We start from the raw sequence: 25,501 nt of genomic DNA, 5'->3' as shown, positions 1-25,501 counted from the left end.
TGAAAGTTAAACCCCTTACATCTTTAACTAAGAAAAACTTTAAATTTCATTGGACGCCTGAAGCAAATAAATCCTTTAATTATTTGAAGACCTGTTTCACCACTGCCCCAATACTAAGTTTGCCTGACCATTCGTGTCAGTTCATTGTGGAGGTTGATGCTTCTGACACTGGTATAGGAGCGGTTCTATCTCAAAGAACTAATGACCATCATAACACCCATCCTATAGCTTATTTTTCTAGAACCCTTTTACCAGCTGAAGTACATTACTCTGTGGGTGACAAAGAACTGCTAGCCATAAAATGTGCTTTAGAGGTGTGGAGACATATACTAGAGGGACTTGACAAACCTTTCTTAATATTCACAGACCACAAAAATCTTCAATACTTGAAACAAAACAAAACTTTATCTTCTCGTCAAGTTCGATGGTCCTTGTTCCTTGACAGATTTAATTTCCATATAACTTACAGACCCGGTAAGCTCAATGGTAAGGCAGATGCCCTATCCCGACAAAATGATGACAAACCTAAAAGTGACTGGTCCACGCAAATTATACCTAGTCACAAGATTATAGCAGTTCTGAGTACTTTAGAGCTTGACATCCTAGCAGCTTTAGCAACTGATGTCATACCCACACACACACACACAGTTAACAAAAGAACCAACTGGCCTGTATACTTTTCATAACAAGCTATATGTTCCACAGACTCTTAGACAGAGAAAGTTTTCTCTGTGAAAAAAATCACAAAAAGACAAAGGCGCCTCCTAGTGTAATACAGTTGGTGAAAGAGATTTGTTAGGTAATCAAAAAGGTACTCACAAGTGGAGCAGCACCCAATTGTGCTAAATCAAACAGACTGGGATCTCACAGTGTCCCAGCTCACTGACACTGCAAGGAAACTGGTTTCTCCAATGTCTTACCGGACTGACAGAGCTCAGACTCTCACAAAGAGGTTTACATAAAACCAAATTTTATTAATAAAATAAAAATCTCAGTGTCTCATGACACTAGATATTAAAAGAACAAGCAACGCGTTTCTCAGACTGCTGTCTGTTTCATCAGGAAGCCTCAGTGCAGTGTCAGTGAGCTGGGACACTGTGAGATCCCGGTCTGTTTGATTTAGCACAATTGGGTGCTGCTCCACTTGTGAGTACCTTTTTGATTACCTAACAAATCTCTTTCACCAACTGTATTACATTAGGAGGCGCCTTTGTCTTTTTGTGATTTTTTTCACAGAGAAAACTTGCTCTTAGATCCTGATTTCCCTGACAAAGCAGCTGACTCCAGTCATCATCTGTGTTCCTGATGATTGATCATCCTGGTATTTGATCACATTCATCATTTGGGACTATACCCACCCCAATTGGGACATTTACCATCTATATAACATTGCAGAAGAAGACAGCATTTCCAGATAAGAACCTTTCAGGAATTTCTTATTACTGTATTTGCTATTATTTGTGTTGTATCCTATGTTTCTCATAGTCCCATATTTATAAGAATTGTTTCTTTTTTGTTTACATTATTCTGTATAGTATATTTTATTATAGTTATTATATGTAATATCTTGTTCTCTTCTCTCTTAGCCTATTTACATAATAATCATATAAGGTCCTGTGCGCCCCCTAGTAGTAACACACCCTTAGTGTTACTGATTGTTTCTTAGACAGAGAATCCTCACTCATTACCATGATAACCCCTTATCTGGACATCAAGGAATATCAAGGAATATTTAAAACTAAAGAACTCTTACAAAGAGACTTTTGGTGGCCACACATGGGCAAGACCATTCAGAATTATGTATCCACTTGTGATGTCTGTGCAAGATACAAAACAGAGAAAAAGAAACCGATAGGTTATCTTACCTCTTTTTCTATTCCAGAAACCCCATGGAGCGTTATTTCAATGGATTTTATTGTCGAGCTTCCCACTTCTCAGGATCATAATACCATCAGGGTTGTTGTTGATCACCTAAGTTAGCTCATTTCATAGCTATGAAATCTCTACCTACTGCCAGTGACACTGTTAAAGCCTTCCTTAAACATGTTGTACGATTACATGGGATACCACAGTCTATCATAACGGACCGTGGATCTCAGTTCACTTCCAATTTTTGGAAAGACCTCTGTAAGTCACTTTCCATCCATCCTAGATTATCTACGTCTTATCATCCCCAAACAAATGGACTCACTGAGAGAGTAAATGGTATACTTGAACAGTATCTCAGATGCTATGTTTCTCATTTACAGGATGACTGGTTGGAACATCTTCTGTTAGCCGAATTCTCCTACAACAATTCGGTTTCTAGTTCCACCAAGATGACACCGTTTTATGCCACCTACGGATACCATCCACAATCTATTCGACTTACACAAACTAACACCAACACTCCTTCCGCTACTTCCTATCTCACCACTTTGCAGGAAAGTTTAAAGCTTCTTAAAGAACATCTACAAAAAGCTAAGGCCGATCAGCAATATTATTATAATGCTAGACATAGACCTAGTCCTGACTATAAGTTGGGTGACCTAGTATGGCTTTCTACCAAGCACCTTAAACTCTCTATACCATCCAGAAAGTTAGGTAGTCAGTTTGTTGGACCTTTTAAGATTAAACAGATTCTCAACCCTTCAGCTGTTATTCTGGATCTTCCATCTAAATATGGATTACACCCCTCGTTTCATGTTTCCCTTTTGAAGCCTTATAGGACAAGTGATGATTTCACTCGTAGGAGGATACCTCCTCCTCTAGTGGTTTTGGACGATCATGAAGAATATGAAGTTGAAAGTGTACTCGACTCCCGGATTCTACGTGGAAGATTGCAGTACCTGATCCACTGGAAGGGTTACGGTCCGGAAGAGGATTCGTGGATTCCTCATTCCCAAGTACATGCCCCTATACGGGTAGCTGCGTTCCACAGGCGTTATCCACAAAAGCTTTCCTTGGCATCTTCGGAGCTGATGCCTTGAAAGGGGGGATCTGTAATGTTCCTTTAACTGGAGCTCTGCCCCTATAGCCTTTATAACCTCATTTTCACATCAACTCTTTGCTTGATTATTTTGTTGAATAGAGTAGCACTAATTCAACTCTCTTATTAGACAAGTCAAGTCTTTATATCCTGTGAGCTGTTGCTTTGCTCTAAAATTGCATTAAGCTATTCTGCTTTCAGTATTTACTCGCTTATACTTACCTGTTGCTGATTCCTGGAAATACTTTGGAGACTCCGTGTCAGCAAGACTCTTCCTGTTCTGGATCTAAATTCCTAGCAGATTCATCCGCCTGTTGCATCTCACGCTGAGGACTACACACGCTGCAGCTTGTTACACGCTGAAGATCTGCCTAAAGTTACCGGTTCCCTACCGAAGCTCCGTCTCACTCAGTGACCTCACCGGAATCTTACTGCTTGTTTCATCTAGTTCCACACTAGATCTACTGGTCACGCAAGTACTTTTTACAACCTTTACTGCCATTCTGCTCTCTTCAGTTACGCTTACTAAATGTGCTTTGTCTACGCTATCTGCAGTTACAAATTTGTCTAAGCTACTGGAATTACAACCTGCATTTGTTGTTAGCTTTTCTGAGTTACTTGCCTGTTTGTGTGCTGCCTGTACACAACTGCCTATACCTGTCTATGCATACTAATCTGTTTGCCTCATTCTGCTAAATACTGCATATACGCTCTCAACTTGTCACTACTGAATTACATGTGCCTGCTGTTTATCATCTACAGAATAATAAATTATTTCTAATCCTCCTAAGGATTCTACTTAGTTTAACTCTTTCCACTTATACTTGTATATATATATATATATTACCATCCATTTATATATATATATATATATATATATATATATATATATATCCTACTGCTGGTACTCAATTACTGTAGCAACTGCTGTATTTATATAAACCCTTTTGTTTCAGACTTATAACATTAGGTGTTCCACTTTACAGCTACACATAATCTGTTTTTTCTTATATGATATTTTTGAACAGATTATTACACATATGGATCAGTCAAGTGCAAATTGGAATAACAATCTAGAAGCTAGAAAGGTGAGAGACTTATTATTGAAACAAAAATCACTTGAACAAGATCTAAAGACTAATATATACTTCAAATGATTTCATGGCTGTTCTGCTAAACATCTGGCCAGACATGTAAAAAATAGGAAAAAAAGAAACTTTATACCAGCTATTAAAATAGGTAATAATACATATACAGAAACCAGTGAGATTAGTAAAGGCTTCATTGATTTTGAAGCTGCACCCAGGTGGTAAATCGTCATAGAACAGGCTAACAATAGTATTGAGCCAGTTGTTCGTTCCTGTGAGCGTGCTTCTCTCTGTGTGTTCTTTGATTTTTACCAACAGCTTTATGCTGATATAGATATTAATCATAGTATCAAAGGCATTTTCTGGTCAAGCATTAAGACCCCTCAGGTATCAGAAGAAGATTGTGTGTTGCCTAATGCTCCAATTACTGATGAGGAAATTAGTGAAGCGATAGATCATCTTAAATTAAATAAAGCTGCAGGCCCAGACGGCCTACCAGCAGAGTTTTATAAAATATTATCTGAAGAAATAAAGGTTGTTCTGGGGAAGCTATTTAATTTTTATTTTAATTAATAACTCTATGTCCACATACTTTTCAGCAGCGAATATCTCCTCAATTCTTAAAAAATGGAAGAATCCAGAAGACTGAGCCTCATATAGACCCATATTCGTATTAAATACGGACTATAAAATATCCTCTATAATTGCTAAGAGATTAGCTTTATGTCTTGATAAAATTATCCATGTGGACCAGGTGGGCTTCATGTTGTCCAGAAACTCAGCTAAACACATTCAGAAGGTGGTTACATTCATAGATTTTTGTTGGAATATGGAAAAAAAAAATATAAAAATAATAGACTTTTACATGATATAGCACTTCTTACTTTAGATGCCGAAAAGGTGTTTGATTCTATTTCTTGGGAACATCTTTTTAAAGCCTTAAGTAAATTTGGGTTTAAGAATAAATTTGTGCAATTTATTCAGAAACTATATAATTATCCTATGTCTTTTCTTCTGGTAATAATTCTTTATCTTCCAAACTTACTTTAAAAAGAGGAACTCGACAGGGTTGTCCACTGTTGCCTCTCCTTTTAAACATGGCATTAGAACCACTAGCTATCAAATTAAGAGATAGTATGAAAGGTATCTTGTTGGGGGCCCACCAACTTAAAGGGCCATAATACCCAAATGTTTAAATACTTGAAAGTGATGCAGTATAGCTGTAAAAAGCTGACTAGAAAATATCACCTGAACATCTCTATGTAAAAAAGAAAGATATTTTACCTCAAAAGTTTCTCAGTAGCCACATCCCTTTGTAAAGGACTTCTAAGCAGCAAATCAGTATGTCTGTACCGGGACAGCGGACGGAGTGAGCTTTCGTGCACACTCATCTTATTTTCCTATTCAGTGTAAGGAAGTTTACCATGAAATCTCATAAGAGTTAAGTGAAATCTCATGAGATCACAGTAAAAGAGTTCATGACCTCAGCACTGTTGATGCTGATTGGCTGCTGTTCATTTCTTCATTTTTTTCAACCTGCAGCTGGGCTGCAGCTGAGTATAACTTTTTACACAGAACTTACTCTGCTGAGCTGAGGAAATTGTGAGGTAAAATATCTTCCTTTTTTACATAGAGATGCTCAGGTGATATTTTCCTGTCAGCTTTTTACAGTTATGCTGCATCAGTTTCAAGTGATTTAGCATATGAGTATTATGTCCCTTTAAGATTCTACTTTATGCTGACAACCTATTGCTTTTTCTGGACAATACTAGGCAATCAATTCCCTTGATTTTAAAATGCCTTAATGAGTTTAGCCTTTTCTCAGGATATAGGATTCATTTTCAGAAAAGGGAGCTTCTCTGGATTAATAAATCAGGATCAAGTTTACAAGAGCATCCCTTCAGAACAGTCGATACTATTAAATATTTAGGTATCCTGATACATACAAATCCTAAAAAATTGTATACTTTGAATTTTTATCCGTTATTAGATCAAATAAAAAACGGATTTAGAAGTCTGGGCTTCTTTCCCGTTGTCTATAACAGCTCGTGTTAATCTAATAAAAACTATTATTTTTCCAGGTCTTCTTTATCCTCTGCAAAATCTTTCAGTATTCATATCTAATAAGGATTTATGTAAACTATGTTCTTGGATGTCTAGATTTATCTGGGGGGCAATAAACCGTCAATCTCTTTAAATAGACTGATGCAAAAAAGAGAAATGGCAGGCTTAGCTACCTAATATTAAGCTGTATAATTGGGCCGCTATGATAAAGATTGCTATAGACTGGATGGCAGAAACCAATATTTTTTCTTCCTCTAATTTTGAAAACTATTATACTGCCCCTTTTAACTTAAAGGCAATATTACATTGCCCTCCTAAGTTATTACCAGCCAATATTCACAGTTGTATATCAATTAAACATATAGTCCTAGCGTTGCATAAATTTTGTGCCTTTATGGAGTTAGATTCCAGTTTTTCTGACTTTTTGCCTATAACATGTAATCCGTAATTCATCCCAGGAATTTATAATAAGGCTTTCAAATTCTGGAATGAAAAGGGTCTTGTTGCTGAATCACAAACATTATCAGAGAATAGTCAGATTTTATTTTTTCAGGATATATTACAATATAATATCTCAAATAAGTCCTTCTTCGCATATTTACAACTGCAGCATTTAGTGTCTGCTGCCCTCTCTCTATAGTATGGTCTGATATTGAGATATGCATTAAAAAATGTATTATGTTTGATGCTTCAATCTCCTTATTATACAATATTATGTTGGCTAAACAAAGGGCTCTTTTTCTTGATAAGCTAATTAATAGATAGGTATGTTTTTTTCCTGACTTAGATTCAGACAAAATAAAAAAAAAATTCTCAGCTCTCAATCTCTGTCTAATTTCAATGCATTGGAAAAAGTCTCATTTGAAAATTAACAATTATTATCTCTCCACTTACAGATTGAATAGAATGTTTCCAGCAACACTCTCAGATTGTCCACTATTTAGAATCCCGCTAGCAGATTTATCTCATATTATCTGGTAGTGTCCAAAAATATCTCAACTCTGGCTAAAAGTAGGATATTGGTTCTCTACTTTATATGATTTTTCTATCAGCTTGACTCATGAAATATTTTTTTTTATATATTCAGAATTATAGCCCGAGTATATATAATGATATTCATAATACTATTATTTTGACAGTTAGACATTTAGTAATTAAAAATTGGAAATCTCGCTCTGTCCCAACTTTTTCATCTGTTCTTAAAGAGATTCAGTTGCAAATCATTATTGAATCCTTCCATCTACAAATAGTCTTGGAAAAAAAGAATAAAACTCTTTTTAAATGGTTGGCTCCCAATAATTAAGTCCTACCAGCTCGCCATTCAAAAGCGCTTCCTATCTCCATTTTTGAGTTCTGATTCTTTTGCAGAACTAGTTTTATTAGATCTTTTTTCTCCAGATTGGATACCCTTATACAGGGAGGTATAGGGGTCACCCAGCTGTTTATGACTTAAGAAAGCATAGTTTGTTTTTTTTTCTTTTTTCCTTGCTCTATGTTTATTGTATTGTTTTATTTAATGCAAAATACCCCAAAAGTGTTTTTTTTCAATGTATTGCTTTTCCACTCGCCTGTACCTAAATATGGATATGTTTGATTTCTTATGAATTTTTGTACATGTTATGATTTTGCCTACAGAAATTATTATTCTTGTTTTCCAAACTACTTTGTGGGGCGAGCTGAAAAATCAGAATGCTATTTTCTTTTTTCTGTTATTTGCACTCTTGGATTATAAATAAAGCTTTAAAAAAAAAAAAAAAGAATTAATGTCTAAATTGACTATCCGCATATTTGTCTGATACACTGGACTTTCACTACGTAGACTTCACTGGAGAAATATGTATAATGACAGGTGTTATTGAGTCTGAATAAATTCCAGTGATCAGCCAAATATGTAGGAGAATACAGTGTTTGTACCATAGAGTTTACGATGGTATATATATCTGTATGTGTACATATAGATTCAAATTATGTGAACTAAGTATATTACCCATTTTTAATTTTTAATTTAAGAGCGGCATACATGAGGAACATCTTTTCCACAATAAGTGAAAGAGTTTTATATTATGTCTTTATTCAGGCATCAATCTTAGATTGATTCTAATTATCTTGCTAATGTTGCTGTATTAAATATATATTGTATATGGAAAATTGGCTTGCATGAAGTTGCCTTGATATGTACTCGCTCAGACATAATAACAAATTTCCTCTGGTTTCAAAATGTATTGAATACTGATGTTTAAGTTCCACTCTGTGCCAAGCAGGATATTGGCACATTTTCCTGTATATGTCCAGTTCCACAAATAGTGAACTATTAACCAATTAACCAATCATTCAAAGCAACCAATGAAAATATTCTTTACTGTTTTTAAACTGATTAATCAGTAAGTTATGTAGGTCTATGAGTAAGGTCGTAAGGACCGAAACCGGTCAGACCATCTTTTTTTCTTTTTGGTTGTTTACTATGTTGAGTACAGTTAAGTCTTTGTGATGCCATGTATTTTAATGTATATACTTAATACATTTCCTATTGTTTAACTGTGCTGGAGCCTGCATTGTCCTGGATTACAGTATACTTTTTCTACAGTCCTTACAGAGCACTGGTGCTCCCTCATACACCAGGCGTAGCGCGCCTCCAAGCCAGGAGCCAATTGCAGGCCACGCATGTTTGACCCGTGATGTTACAACGTCAAACACAGACCGAAGACTGCTGCTGCAGTGGAGCCATCCGGAGAAAGGGGAGACAAGGATGTTAAGAGCAGAAGCGGGACTGGAGAAAAGTTCCCTTCAGCTAATTACTGGATGACATTTGCTACCCTAGGCAGACCCGGCGGATACAGCATTGGGTGAGTCCTATTGTCATCGCTCACAGGGTGGGACATTGCAACAATACGTTCATAGCTTTGCAGTGCAATTTTCATTTCATTTCACACCTAACATCATATAACAGAGGTGGGAGGGACACGGTCCCGGTCCTCTGTGTTTGTTTGAAATCAGCTCTAATACGAGGGTAGATGAAACCCCCTGATCTCTAAGTGGGACATGTAGGTGATTGATATTATTGCATGGAAGGGACTCTCTCAAAAGCGTCTGTGGTTTAAAAAGAGAATTCTTATTACACACTAAATGGGTACCCTCATTTTTGGATACATTTTCCTTTGTTTTCTGTTTACATATTAGAATGCTAAGCTCTGTTATCATTATGTATTTAGCCTACTCTGGATAAAAGCCTCTGCTTTATCCTCATTCTCTAAAAATGTAACTTCATTATCAGTCTGTACTCTGATCCTAGCAGGATAGATCATTAGGGCTTTAAAACCTAATTCAATCATTGTACTACATGAGGGGGGCATTCCTCTCCTCTTATTTGAAACCTCATTAGAAAAGTCTTGAAATATATAGATTATTTTATCATCCAGATACAACTCTCTTTGTTGTCCCTATAATGTTGTAGAAGAGTTACCTTTTCTTGAAAGTTAAGTACTTTGGCAATTATGGGTCTATGCTTTTCTATATGTCTACTTTCTATCAATGGGCCTATTTGATGTGCTCTTTTGATTACAAATGAGTGTTCTCTCTCTGGTATCTCCAACAACTTAGGTAATGTTATAGATGTAAACGTAATAAAATCTTTATACCCTGATGTCTCTGGGACTCCGACTATTTTAATGTTATGTCTGCGAGCCCGATTTGAAGTTTGTAACTTTCTCTTTCTCTCTCTTTACTTTCTCATTCTCTCTACTTTCTCTCTCTTGTCTCTCTTTTTTATTTCCTTTTTTACTTTCCACTCTATCATTCTTCCTTTACTACTTCCTTTCTCTCTTTCTGTCACTCCTTCTTTCTCTCTCTACTCTGTTAACTCTTAAATCTATTTTCTTTATCTTTCTGTCCATTCTCTCTCTCCCTTCTTTTTCTCTCTATACCCTTCAATACTCTTTTTCCTCTCTCTTTACTTTCCTTTTCCCAATCTCGAATCAACCTCTTCTCTTGCTTCCTCTTTTCTTTACCCTCTCTATTCACTCCATTTCCATTTTATTACTTTCTACATTTTCATGCTACTCTTTCTTTTCACTTTCAATGAACTCTCTTCTATTTGTTTTCTTCTCTCTTCAATTGGTCTATTTTCTCTCTCTCCAATATTTCCTTCTCTATAATTCTCTCTGTTCACTTTCTCCACTCTATCCCTCTATATTTTAATGTATTAATGTTGTGCTTGGTACAACTTTTTTTTGACTTCTCATCTTTTATGCAAGGTTCTCAGTCACGCTAACCTGACGAGCGTAAAATGCGACTGCACTGTCCCATTCATATTTACTTTCAAATTGTAATATGAACGCTAGTTAACGTGGGGGCAATATTTCAATATTAATGTATAATAATAATGTTAACCTGCCACTTGTAAACTAGCTCTAAATTGGCCAATCATAAACACATATATAAGTAGGATACATACACATTAATTTACAATTCTCTTTGAAAAATGTAACCTTATATATTATAACCTTATATATACTTAATTTCTTGGCTCTCGTGCAACCAGTAATGTGAGAGCAGGGCTTGTCAATCATCCAGACTCGATCTGATTGGGATGATTTAACTTGACAGCAGTGTTAAGAATTCGCATAAGTCTAAAATGCTTGGGCCCAAAAACTTCATCCGCAGCTTTATAAGCGGGGCTCATAATTAATACTTAAAAATATTTGGTTGCTGCGCAGGGAGCAACATGTTAAAAACCAAAACTATGGTCATTACGGTAACTATGAATAGTGGGCACTAGTCCCCCCAGCACAACGACTTCCCCCCATTTGCCTCCTGAACTGTAAACAACCCTAATTTGCCTATCACTTTGCCTAGGTTCCCCATAGCCCTATTTGACTAGGGTGACTATATTGACGCTTTAAAAAGGGGCAAATATGAAAAATACATATGTCAGGGTTCTCATACAAAACATTTCTTTAAACAGCCCTGAAACCAGCCCTGGCATATGTAGTTTTTTTATGTGTCCCTTTTTAAAGTAGTAATATGGTCACCCTATATTTGACCCCTTTCACAGACCACATGCATGCCCAAGGACCTTCCAATCCTAAACTCACCCTCAAAATAAAGATGGGCCCCCAGAAAGTGCCCACCCCATAAGAAAAAATCTTGGAGACTCTACTGACTATGATGACTCACTGGGCCATCAACGAAAGATGATATTTTTAAGGATTATGGGTTTATATATTACATGCTATGGATTAGTATTCTGTAGCCTGATAAGAATAATGTTGTATGATGGAAGGTGTTTTACTGCCCTTCTACTCCTTTATCCTTCCATCCAAATAGTTTTTTTTACTATATTTGTCAAGTTCATAGTTCCAACCTCACAACAGTTAGTACACTTTGTGAATGCTGCGCTTATTTGAGATTGTCCCATGAGATGGTGAGGCTAGCAGCACAGAGATAAATATTATGTCTTAAACTACACACAGGAAGCTAGGATTGAAGATATGTGACAGGTGACACCAGTACCCATTTTTTCAATGATATCTATATCTATTAGAATCATTGTTATTCTTCTATTAAAAAGCATCTACAGATCGCTAAGCGGTTCATTATAATGGTAGATACCATTGGATTCTAGCATTTGTCTGCTTTCTTACTATAAATCTTAGTGGTAATACCAAACCTTAAACCATAAGTGCTAATTAAAAGGACATAAAACCGATTATTATTATATTTTTTTTCTGATTCAGATAGCACATATATTTATAAACAACTTTCCAATTTACTTCAATTAATAATTTTGTTTTATTCTCTTGATAACCTTTATTGAAGGAGCACCAATGTTGGGAGCTAGATGAACATAATAGTTAAGCCAATGACAAGAGGCATGTATGTGCAGCCACCAATCAGCAACTAGCTCCCAGCTCCTGAGCCTAGCTAGGTATGTTTTTATCAAAGGATACCAAGAGAACTAGGCTAATTAGATCATTGAAGTAAGTTGGAAAGTTGTTTAAAATGGTGTGCTTTTCTCAGGGTTTCAAATCCCTTTAAATCAATTTTCCTTGGGTAGTAAAACCCCTCCTAAAGCAATTAGACCAGAATACATTAACTATTTGAGCTAAATAGCTTACCAATATTATATTGTGCACCATCAAGGACATTAATTTGTTAGCTAATAAAAGCTATACAGTATGGGGCGTGTCCAGGCGACGTCCATGATAGGTTGCAATATCTGTGGCTCCTAACATCATCTCCTTAATCCACCGATTACCGAGATAACTCTGCAGCATCAGCTGAAACACAACTAAGCTTTTAACAGATTGAATAATGCTGAATTTAAAGATATTGATTTTGCAGAATTTATGACCATTGGGTCCAGATCTAGACCGTTGAGACTTTAGGCGGCAGTCTAGAGACAAGGATTCAATCCCCCCCCCCACTCCCCACCATGCACTGGGTAATACAGTCGTAACAAGACTGCTATCTGCAAATTCAATTTTGCACCTAATATAGAGGAATATAGAGGAATATAGAGTTTTTGCCATCGCATTGGCTTGTAAAACCCTGTCTGGGGACATCTTCTACACGTGGGATAGCCGACAGTACGGAATATGATATTAGCACAGTGTCTACCTATGTTGGTGCCTCAACCCTCAGTTCATAACAAAGAGTGGGATCATAACTATGCAGGGTCCGACATGAGAAGCTCTAAAGAGCCACCTCAAATCTCACAAAATGTATCGCCTCAGCACCTAATTAACTCCAATCCTTACCTTGACAGAGACACAAAACCTTATTACCCATTTCCGACTTCACACCCGGGGATTTAATCATACCATATAACTTAAGCATTTAAAACTCTATGGTTGGAGCTGATCTTTTAACCAGCATTTTCATAAACTGGACTGTAAGTGATGCTTAAAAAAGACCTTTGTATTGAGCCTTTTATTCATGCTGTTATGGGGCTGAAGTAATACATAATAATATATGAGTATATCATTCTTAGCATACTACACTATAATCAGATAATATGCCTTTATAAGTGTGACCAGACACCCATCGCTGCCTTCCTCTACAGCCTTCTATTCCACTTCACTATAATAATTTGTGCAGACAAGGTGACCTAACCTAGTCCCTAAAAGATAAAGCTCTAAGATTTATTTACTTAGTCTCCCACCTTTATATTTTTATTATTATGAATCCTATAGACTAAAATATATTTTGCAAAGAGGCCAGATAACTATTGCAGCATTATCTATGGGGCTAGTACTTGGGCAATCCATGTCCTTGCAGGTGCTCACAATATCATACTGCTTGCTCCTCTATATATACAAATAAACAGTTATTAAGAGTTACTACAAGTTTAAGGCATAAGAATATCACACTAAACACTATATTGATATTAGCTATTTTATCAGATACTAATTTTACTTTACAGTACTGAGGTCAAAAATTACCACTACATATGCTAGCTAAACTTGTCTACAAATAATTCTTATACGTGATAGGTTTTCTTTATCGGATATTAAGTTTACCTAATAGTGCTACGGTCCAAAAGTGATAATTACATACTGTATGCTAGTTTTCCTCTGTTTGGTGATATAGGTTTAGCTAGGTCCAAGAATCACCCTCTGTGTATTAAGAGGAATCTGTAATAGGAAAAATTAAGGTTTCATTTATATACGTTCAGTTTTTATTTCTGACAAATTTGTCATTTTTTGTTTATGTTGATTTTTCACTGTATGTATTTTTCTGGCAGGTAGACATTTATTTCTTGCAGTATCAACTATTTACAACTCCTCATTTTTGTTTGCTGAGACATAGTTCCTACTAATTGTACACAGTTTTATAACAGCATACTGAGTTGCAACTTTTACTGTCTGCTATATTACCTTGTTAGTTATTATTTGGTCTCACGACTAACACTTGCCTATTTATAGGTCTAAGCTTCAGGGGGCTCCAGCAGAGTTGGAGTTCATGAAGCTCCAGGCATCTGACACATATGGAACTGGAGCGCGATCGATGCTCCGGTTCCATATGAGGGCAGATGTGTGATCGTTACAGACAATGACACTGTGTGTGTCACCATCTGTAACGATCATTGCTGGTGCCGGCGGGAGGTGTGGGCGAGAGGCAGGTGGGGTGGGCTGCTCAGCAGTGCAGGGGGAGGGAGTGGGAGGGCCCTACACTACAGAAAACAAAAAATAAAAGCCTTATATTTTTATGCTGGCAGACTGCCAGTACCTAAGATGGGGGTGACCAGTGGGGATTGTGGGAGGGAGGAGAGCTGTTTGGGTGATCAGGTAGGGATAAGGGGTTGGGAAGTGTCAGGTGGGGGGGTAATCTCTACACTAAAGCTAAAATTAACCTTTTAAGCTACCTAATTAACCCCTTCACTGCCGGGAATGATAGAAGTGTGCTGCAATTAACGGTCTTCTAATTACCAAAAAATAAAATTGACAAAGCCCTATATATCTGCTATTTCTGAACAATGGCGATCCCAGAGAAACTTTTACAACCATTTGTGCCATGATTTCACATGCAGTATGTAAATAATTATAGTGAGAAAACCAGTTTTGAAAAGTTTTTGAAAAAATTTACATAATTTTTTATTTGATCAAATTTGGCGGTCAAATTGTGGCATGTTATATACCAAAATGGGCCTAGATCAATACCTTGGGTTGTCTACTTAAAATATATAGTTTTGACAGGTAAATAAAAAACAAGGCTCTATTTCTGTTTAAATTGAGTAATAGCAAAAATGCTAAAAATTCTCTGGTATTTTGGGCAAGTGTTTCTCTGAAAAGTCCCAGTAGTGAAGGGGTTTAAATGTGTTTTGTATTTTAATATGCATTTTGACCTATGCATATATTATATTGATGAATACAAAATGTAGGTTGAGAATAAGCAGATGCAGTTACACCAAGTCAGGCAACACACTCTTGACATCATAATGAACACACCATTGTGATGGTATCATTATGATAACATAATGACATCAAAAGTTATAAATTACTGAGCAGCCAGCAGGATACCTCAATTGTTTTTGAGTGACTTTACTGAATAATTCAGTGCTAGCTTGTTTTTTTTACCAAAATGTTGGTAAAATTATTTCATACTATTGTTTCTTTCTTTTATCATCTGGGTTATATGGGTAGGAAGAGGGTTAGGGAACCAGATTCAGGGGAAAGAGGATCTAGGTTATCAGTGGAGAACCTTGTACCAAAGAAGAAGATGCGCAGGGGCTCAGGTAAGAGACACAGTATATCAAGTGACTAAATTATATTTAAAACTTCAAACTGTACAGATGGATTTAAAAAGAAAGGTCAAAATTAAAATGTGTATAGGTGTATTTCAATGTGCAAAAATGCTTCAAGTAAATGTTATTACTGTTTTTATGCAGCATATGTACATATTCCCTGTAGGCCTGTGCATGAGTATTCATACACTTCACCTTCGCAGAGAGTCAGTGGTGGCTTCTTTGACACATTTTACATCTTTGCAGAAGCAATACACTCCACCGCCAGCTCTCTGTGCTTGAATACTGGTGCACAGGCCTACATAGGATATGTGCATATGCTACAGAAAAAAGTAATACATTTTATTAGAAGCATTCTTAATTTATATTTCAGGCAGACCTGAAACTTTGGGGGTAGATTGCAGCATCCGCTGCTTGATAAATCTACCCCTAAGGCTTAGACCAATCAACTCATGTTCCTTCTTCCTCTTCAACATATTTAATCTTACAAGGATTATTCATAAGATCCTTTTTATCTTATCCGCAGGCTTCAAATATGTTATATTTGCAACAACATCACATCCTCGTTATTAAAATAAACAAATGATTTATGGGTAATTATGCATAAAATGTAAAAGGATGATGATCTGTGTTTGTGTTGATTAAGTCTTTGATTATCTCAACAGGAGGAAGCTCTGTTCAGCCGTCAACTTCCCAAGTCAAGGTCTCTATGGCCTTTGAAAGTCTCACCTTTCATAAGGTGATTGGAAAAGGCAGCTATGGAAAGGTAACTATTTAGTTTTTTCTTATGTGAGCTTGAAATGTCAATAGAAATTAAACTCAGCCCCCAAACCCTATGGCATTTAAAGTAATTCTTGATAGTTCAGCAAAAGGAGTTTGCGGTAAGTGCAGCAAAACTTAAAAGGGTCACCAAACCCAAATTTTTTCTTTTTTCACGATTCAGATAGAACATGCAATTTTAAGCAACTTTCTAATTTACTTCTATTATTCATTTTTCTTAGTTCTCTTGCTATCTTTATTTGAAAAGCACAAATGTACCACTTAGGAGCCAAACCATTTTAGTTTCAGTACCCTGGATAGTGCTTGCTTATTGGTGGCTACATTTAGCCACCAATCTACAAGCGCTACCCAGGTGCTGAATCAATAATTGGCCGGCTCTTAAGCTTTACATTCCTGCTTTTCAAATAAAGATAGCAAGACAACAAATTTTAGGAGTAAATTAGAAACTTGCTTAAAATTGCATGTTTTATCTGAATCATGATTAAAGAAAATATGTTGGTTTAGTGGCCCTTTAAATCTTTCAAGCCATTTCTTGCTACTATTTTGTTTTGTTTTAACTTTACTCATATACAGGATTGATCCTTTTAATAAAAAAGTAACTGTTCCTTTCCTTTCAATCACTTCTAATCTCTCACCTTGAATTGCTTAAACCCTTCCAGGTCATGTTGGCATCATCGTCTTGCTGTAAAGAATTACTTGCAGTTAAAGCCATGAGAGTGAATTCTCTGCTAGAAAGGGCTAGAAAGCGCACACTGGTGGAGCGCAGAATACTTGACATCGCTAAGAACTGCCCCTTTCTGACACATGCGTATGCTGCATTCCAGAATATGGTAATTATATATTCTCTTTGCTAAACATGCTTCAGTTTTAGTAGTCACTGTTCTATCATATCCTATATTTACTATATTCTCTAAATGAGAAGTATACTTAAAGGGATAGTCTAGTCAAAAGTAAACTTTCATGATTCAGATAGAGCACGCAATTTTAAGCAACGTTCTAATTTACTCTTATTATCAATTTTTCTTTGTTCTCTTGGTATCTTTATTTTAAAAAGCAAGAATATAAGTTTAGAAACCGGACCATTTTTGGTTCAGCACCTGGATAGCACTAGCTGATTGGTGGCTACATTTAGAAACCAATCAGCAAGCGCTACCCAGGTTCTGAACCAAAAATGGGCTGGCTCCTAAGCTTACATTCTTGCTTTTTAAAATAAACATTCCAAGCGAACAAAGAAAAATTTATAATAGTAGTAATTAGAAAGTTGTTTAAAATTGCATGCTCTACCTGATTCATGAAAGTTTAATTTTGACTAGACTGTCCCTTTAAGACTAGTACTCTCTACCTGAAACTTTGTTTAAAAATCTTTCTATAGCATCTTAAAGTAGACTCTTTTGGGTAGATTTATCAAGCAGTGGATGCTGCAATCTACCCCCGAAGTTTCAGGTCCGCCAGAAATATAAATTAAGAAGCAGCGGTCATAAGAATGTTCAGGGGGCGACATTCCACAAGCATTTCACCAGAAATGCTTGTGCAATGATAAATGCCGACAGCGTCCGCCTGACAGTTGATTAATCTACCCCTTTAAATGAAAAACAAACAAACATTTCTTCAGTGTATGATTAGGCTATTTCATTTCCCCAGTATGTGTAAATGCAGAATATAAGCATGTTTCTAAATTTGTGGATTAGTGGCTATATACTGTGCAAAATTAAATTCTACACCATGGTTCTCTGTACATTGCAATATATACTACAGAGCTACTTATCTGTAGTTATTAAATGAATGTAACAAAGTACTTGTGAAATTAGTGTTAATTCTGAAGCTTTATCATCATTTCTGCGTTTCTTTGTGATACAGGATTATGTCTTCTTTGTGATGGAGTGGATGAGAGGTGGGGATTTGCTGCATCACATACTAAAGAATGGGCAGCTTTGCATTCAGAGAACAAGGTAAGTTACAGTGAAGGCAAACAGAATAAAAAAAATCATTTCATTGAGAACTTAAGGTTGTCCAGATGTTTGTGTTTGTAATTTAAATTTGCAATCGTTGTTTTGTTAAAATTTGTTTCCTTTGCTTTAAGATTCTACGCAGCAGAGATTGTTTGCGGAGTCCAATTTTTGCATTCCAGTAAAATCATCCATCGGTAATTAGAAATTATTTATCAGTTTATAAACTTTACACATTTTTATGACTTTTAGATTTATTTAATAATAGGAAACTTTAGCAAAATTGAAATTTTATTACAAATTTTATTTTCAATTTATTTCAACAGTCTTTTTAGAAAACAATTTACCATCATTTGTTTTAAATTGAAATACAACTTTTTTTCTTTGTATTTTCATTTCTAAGGAATAAATTACATGAATTTAATAGGTCTAATTTCTTTAAAAAAAATCATGTTAAGCATATACTGCAGTTTCCTTGTTAGTAAATAATTTGTTTATTAAATAAATGTCTTAATAAAATACAAACAATGTTCACAATTGTAGATACTGAACTGAGTTATAGAAGCTGATACTTTACACTTTTTACCATTGAACAGGGACCTAAAACCAGAAAATATTCTTCTGGATGGACAAGGTCATGTAAAAATAGCGGACTTTGGCCTCGCAGCTGACAATGTAGATTGTTGGATAAAAGGACCTATCATGGGAACACGTGGATTCATTGCTCCAGAGGTAAAAAAATAAACATTGTAATAGTGCAATAGCCAAAAACTAGAGATATATTTTGCCAAGAAGCAAAAAAAATGATTTGATATAGATTCCCCCAAAAAACTCTTAATCATCTGGACCTAGTTAAATGTGATAATTGTGGTGATGCTCTCTGTGTTCCTTAACGAGATATGAAACGCAAACATTTTCTTTTGCGATTTAGTCTTAGAAATTAGCATATGAGCCTACCCAGGTTTAGCTTTCAACTAAGAATGCCAAAAAAACAAAGCAAATTTGATAATAAAAGTAAATTGGAAAGTTGTTTAAAATTACATGCCCTATCTGAATCGTTCATGAAAGTTTAATTTGGACTTTCCTGTCCATTTAATTATCCATTCCTAACTTGTTAGCTTGCTTAAAAGCTGTGCGAATGAGGACGCTCACACTACACATTTCAGAGGATCTCCATTGGTTACCTCATATGGTTCAATCTTTATAATACACAATTGTAAATATACATATAGCAATCAGATGTTAAAAAAAAACATATAGAAGAAAAGTTCACAAATAGCCTCTCAACATTTTTTGAGCAGATGTACTTACGGAAGAGATACAATGCCGCTATTGACTGGTGGGCCGTTGGTGTCATCATTTGCGAAATGGCAACTGGGGAACAACCATTTGACCAGAAACTGACCGAAGATAGTTTCAAGGCATCAGTTGTCTGGGATGAGCCATTTTATCCTGAGTGTCTTGGACTCTTAGAAAAAGACCTTGTTACCAAGGTGAGTATTGGTAATTGTATTAGCAGTTAAATGAGTCATACAGAATGATTAAGTGGGCAATAGGAAAAGTTACATGGAGATATATGTAGCAGCAGCAGTTGTTTTATATAGATATTTCAAGAGGTAATGTAGTAGGAGGAGCTATAATTAATCAGCCATTACAAGTGACTGGTTATTGCAATTAACACTTTTAAAATTAACCAGATATCAGATCTCTGGTTAATTTTACAAATGTGCCCCAAATGGCCCCAAAACACAGTCTAGCGTATTTTATTTTAAAATAAAGATAGCAGCATCGTTATTTTTTTAAATAAAATTACTGCACTAGACAGTATTTTGGTTCCAAAATTGCTGCCATCGCTGCGCTACTTACCCTATTTGTTGCGTTGAAGTTCTGATGCCGTCTCTGAAGCCTATGGAAGCATTCTCTTGTTCTCCTGTACCTTTTTATCTAATGACACTAACATAAATACTTATTCAAATGTCAGCGATATATATATTATAATTATATCAAGCTATTCATTATACATAGATCTAAACTGCCATATTCCTATCCTTTTGCTTTTTAGCTCCTTTGTAAAAATCCACTGAAAAGACTGGGTACAAATGATGACATTCGCCTCCACCCTTTTTTTAGTCCTATTGATTGGGTGAAACTGGAGCAGCAGAAACTTGAGCCCCCATTTGTACCACAGGCAGTAAGTACATAATCACAATTACATTCTGGATTTAGAGAATCTCTAATTTCAGGGGGGTTGGTTGGTCTATATTACATTAAGTACTAGATCAGGGTGGGTAAATATCGTCCCTCTAGATGTTATGGACTACAATTCCCATAATGCTCTTTCAGCCATAATGAAGGCAAAGCATCATGGGAGATGTAGTCATCTGGAGGGCCGGTAATTGCCCACCCTTGTACTAGATAGTAAAGGGATTTTTTCAGACACAATTAAATTAAAGTTAAATGTCACATAACTAGAGCTGGGTTTATAGATACCATAACAGATGTTCTTTTGTCTATATAAACTTAGTAGATTTTCTCTAATTTTTATATTATCTGTTGTATGTTTTCATTGTATTTATTTTAAGACATAAGTTTAATATATTTTTTCTCTTTATAGCCAACATTTGAACATCTTCCTCATCTAACAGTATCATCTTCAAAAGCTTGGAGCATGCCAGTTTCACCAGTCTCTTAAAAGGACGTTTAATGCTGTTCAGCTTTTGTCTAAGGCATGCGAGAGCTTACCACCAACTCTCTAACAGTGCCATTAAAGAATATCCACCTCTGCATAATCAATATGCACTAAGTCACAGGTATGTTACAATATTCTAATTGAAAAAAATATTATTGTATGGGGTGGAGCTTGCTGGTAGCCATTATAGCAGCACTTTGAGGTTGTTCCTTTGTCTACCACTCCTGGTTCTGGGTTTGAAAGGGTTTAGTTATTACTTGAACTGTGACATTAATTGATTTGAACCCTTTTAATGTTTTAGGTCTCCTTCAGTGACATTTTTGAAAAGATAGCTGCAGTGAGTTTCAGATTTCCAACTCAATATGATCTCTGCAAGCAATGAATAGACAGACTACACCATCTAGATCTGTATTCAAACTCTGACTGTCAACATGGCATTTTATTTATCTCAAAATAAATATTTTAAATTCCATCGCTATGTTTTTTTATTTACCCTTCTGCTTACCACTCCTATTCTTTTTCCCCCTATAATTTTATGTATGAATTATATACATGAAGCTTATGATGTGCTGATTATATATGAAATTCATTGAGAATCACTTCACCTATCCTGCTTCCAGAATGGTTTATGTAAATGTTAGTAGTTGTAATATATTTTCATTTGGATGAAAGAAACAAAAACAAAAACAATACGTGTCTGCAGGGTTTGGCCATGGGTATTATGGGGTATTCTAAAGGAGTAGTATACATGTATATATATATATATATATATTTCTTTTATGCATATTTTAAAGTGTATTTGTTTTATGTAGAGAACATAGGAGATCCGCCGCCTATTCATCAACATTGAGTAATACTTTGACCCTGTACCTCACAGTCAGCAGGCACATTCCAGCCAATCAGCAGCAGACCCTCCCTCCCAGACCCTACTACCTCCTGGACAGCATCCATTTTAGATTAATTCGGAAGCTGCATTCTTAGGGAGAGGAGGGACAGTGTAGCTGCTGCTGATTAATAGGGAAATCGATAGCTAGGCTAGTGTATTCAGTGTCCAATACAGTCCTGAAGGACTCATCTGATCTCTGCTGTAAGGACAGCACCCCAAAAAGCCCTTTTTAGTGTTGTTTTTTGTTTTTTTTCCTGTGTAATCTAATTGCAGTTGCCTGCCTGCCAGTGTGTGTGTCAGGCTCACAGCGTATACTGTGCCCACTTGCCCAGTGCCACCACTCATATCTGGTGTAACAGTAGTGTAGATTTAAAAAAAAAACAACACTTTTTTGACTGTGTTAAATAATAGCAGTTTCCTTCACACGTGTGCGTTTCAGTGCCTGCCTGCCAGGGCACAGTGTCACCCCAGTGCAACTCATATCTGGTGTAACAGTAGTGTAGATTTAAAGGGACACTCAGGTTAAATCAAATGTTCATGATTCAGATACAGCATGTAATTTTAAACAACTTTCCAATTTACTTCGATTAAAAAAAATGTGCACAGTCTTTTATATTTACAATTTTTGAGTCACCAGATCCTACTGAGCATGTGCAAGAATTCACAGACTATACGTATATGCATTTGTGATTGGCTGATTGCTATCACATGGTACAAGGGGAGTGGAAATATACATAACTTTGAAATTTGTTATAAAAAAATCTACTACTCATTTGAAATTCAGACTAAGTGCTATTGCATTGTCTTGTTATCTTGCATTTGTTGATTATGCAAATCTAATGTGTTGACTGGTCCTTTAAAAAACAACAACACTTTTTTGACTGTGAAATAATAGCAGTCAGTTTCCTTCACACGTGTGCGTTTCAGGGCCTGCCTGCCAGGGCACAGTGTCACCCCAGTGCAACTCATATCTGGTGTAACAGTAGTGTAGATTTAAAAAAACAAACACTTTTTTGACTGTGTTAAATAATAGCAGTCAGTTTCCTTCACACGTGTGCGTTTCAGGGCCTGCCTGCCAGGGCACAGTGTCACCCCAGTGCAACTCATATCTGGTGTAACAGTAGTGTAGATTTAAAAAAACAACACTTTTTTGACTGTGTTAAATAATAGCAGTCAGTTTCCTTCACACGTGTGCGTTTCAGTGCCTGCCTGCCAGGGCACAGTGTCACCCCAGTGCAACTCATATCTGGTGTAACAGTAGTGTAGATTTAAAAAAAAAAAAATTTTTGACTGTGAAATAATAGCAGTCAGTTTCCCTCACACGTGTGCGTTTCAGTGCCTGCCAGGGCACAGTGTCACACCAGTGCAACTCATATCTGGTGTAACAGTAGTGTACATTTTAAAAAAAATACAATTTTGACTGTAATAGACTGAATAGCAGTTAGTTGTCTGCAAGCGTGTGTGTCAGGCCTACATCGTCTACTCTGCCAACTTCTGCAAGTGCACAGTGCCACTCATATCTGTTCTCACAGTAGCTTGCGTGCATAGTACCACTAATCGAAAAAAAATGACAGGCAGAGGCAGGCCACCCCGCAGGTGCCGTCGTGTTCGTGGTGCTGTGATTCCCTTTGGCCCTAGAATAATGCCCAGTGTTCAGAGGCCACGTACCCCGAACTTGAACATTTCTGAGGACATAGTTGACTGGCTTACACAGGACACCCAATCTTCTACAGCTTCCGCTCGGAACCTTGATGAACCATCCTCCTCCAGCTTAGCTTCGGGCACCTCTCAAGTTACCACTCGCCCGCCTGCCGCCACCACCAACACTAGCACCACAGCCGCTTCACTTGATCTGTCAGAGGAGTTATTTACACATCAGTTGGAAGAAATGAGTGATAGTGATGCGCAACCATTATTGCCAGAGGATGTAGATAACAGGGATATGTCTCAGTCAGGCAGCATTACACACATGGACGTAACAGGGATTAAACTGATAAGAATAGAACTACTTAACATACCGCTCCTATCTGGTGGCACATTAGATTGCACGTGCAGTGCCCCAAATTTGAAGTAGGAGGACCGACCAAGCATCTTTTTCCATCTCCCGGTTCCTAAAATCGATGCCATATACACGTCCCCTGATAGGGGACGTAACAGGGATTAAACTGATAAGAATAGAACTACTTAACACACCACTCCTATCTGGTGGCACATTAGATTTCACGCGCAGTGCCCCAAATTTGAAGTAGGAGGACCGACCAAGCATCTTTTTCCATCTCCCGGTTCCTAAAATCGATGCCATATACACGTCCCCTAATAGGGGACGTAACAGGGATTAAACTGATAAGAATACTACTACTTAACACACCACTCCTATCTGGTGGCACATTAGAATGCACGCGCAGTGCCCCAAATTTGAAGTAGGAGGACCGACCAAGAATCTTTTTCCATCTCCCGGTTCCTAAAATCGATGCCATATACACGTCCCCTGATAGGGGACATAACAGGGATTAAACTGATAAGAATAGAACTACTTAACACACCACTCCTATCTGATGGCACATTAGATTGCACGCGCAGTGCCCCAAATTTGAAGAAGGAGGACCGACCAAGCATCTTTTTCCATCTCCCGGTTCCTAAAATCGATGCCATATACACGTCCCCTGATAGGGGACGTAACAGGGATTAAACTGATAGGAAAAGTACTACTTAACACACCTTATAATAACGCAGAGAGAGGCAACGCAGAGAGAGGAGTCTGAAGAAGAAGAGTCAGAGGAGGAAGGTGGCTTTGAGGAGGTGGAAGACCAAACACAGCAGGCGTCCCAGGGGGCTTGTTGTCACCTTTCGGGGACCCTTGGTGTTGTACGTGGCTGGGTGGAGGAAGAGACCTTCAATGACTTCAGTGAGGACAAGGAACGGGACATGGCTAGCTTGGTATCCAACCTTGTGCAAATGGGGAGTTTGCGGTTGTGCAAATGGACTGTTTGCGGTGCGTTAAAGGGACAGTCTAGGCCAAAATAAACTTTCATGATTCAGATAGAGCATGTAATTTTAAACAATTTTCCACTTTACTTTTATCACCAATTTTGCTTTGTTCTCTTGGTATTCTTATTTGAAAGCTTAACCTAGGAGGTTCATATGCTAATTTCTTAGACCCTGAAGCCCACCTCTTTCAGATTGCATTTTAACAGTTTTTCACAACTAGAGGGTGTTAGTTCACGTATTTCATATAGATAACACTGTGCTCGTGCACGAGAAGTTATCTGGGAGCAGGCACTGATTGGCTAGACTGCAAGTCTGTCAAAAGAACTGAAAAAAGGGGCAGTTTGCAGAGGCTTAGATACAAGATAATCACAGAGGTTAAAAGTGTATTATTATAAATATGTTAGTTATGCAAAACTGGGAAATGGGTAATAAAGGGATTATCTATCTTTTAAAACAATACAAATTCTGGTGTAGACTGTCCCTTTAAACGGGGAGTTTGGTCTGTCACTGTGAAGCGGGCGTAACCCTTACACTACCTGATCGATACAAAATCATACCTGATGTTTTAAAGCACGTTATTCCAAACAATTTAGGAATGTTAGGTGATGTATGCCCTTTATGGCTTAAAAACAGACTCTGCATCAACTATGTAATTTTCCATGGGAGTTTTGCCATGGATCCCCCTCCGGCATGCCACAGTCCAGGTGTTAGTCCCCTTGAAACAACTTTTCCATCACTATTGTGGCCAGAAAGAGTTCCTGTGGGTTTTAAAGTTCGCCTGCCTATTGAAGTCTATGGCGGTTCGCCCGGTTCGCCCGTTCGCGAACAGTTGTGGAAGTTCGCTTTCGCAG

The sequence above is a fragment of the Bombina bombina genome, chromosome 4, assembly GCF_027579735.1.
Source record: "Bombina bombina isolate aBomBom1 chromosome 4, aBomBom1.pri, whole genome shotgun sequence".
NCBI lineage: Eukaryota > Metazoa > Chordata > Amphibia > Anura > Bombinatoridae > Bombina > Bombina bombina.
Note: the sequence above shows the minus strand (reverse complement) of the source record.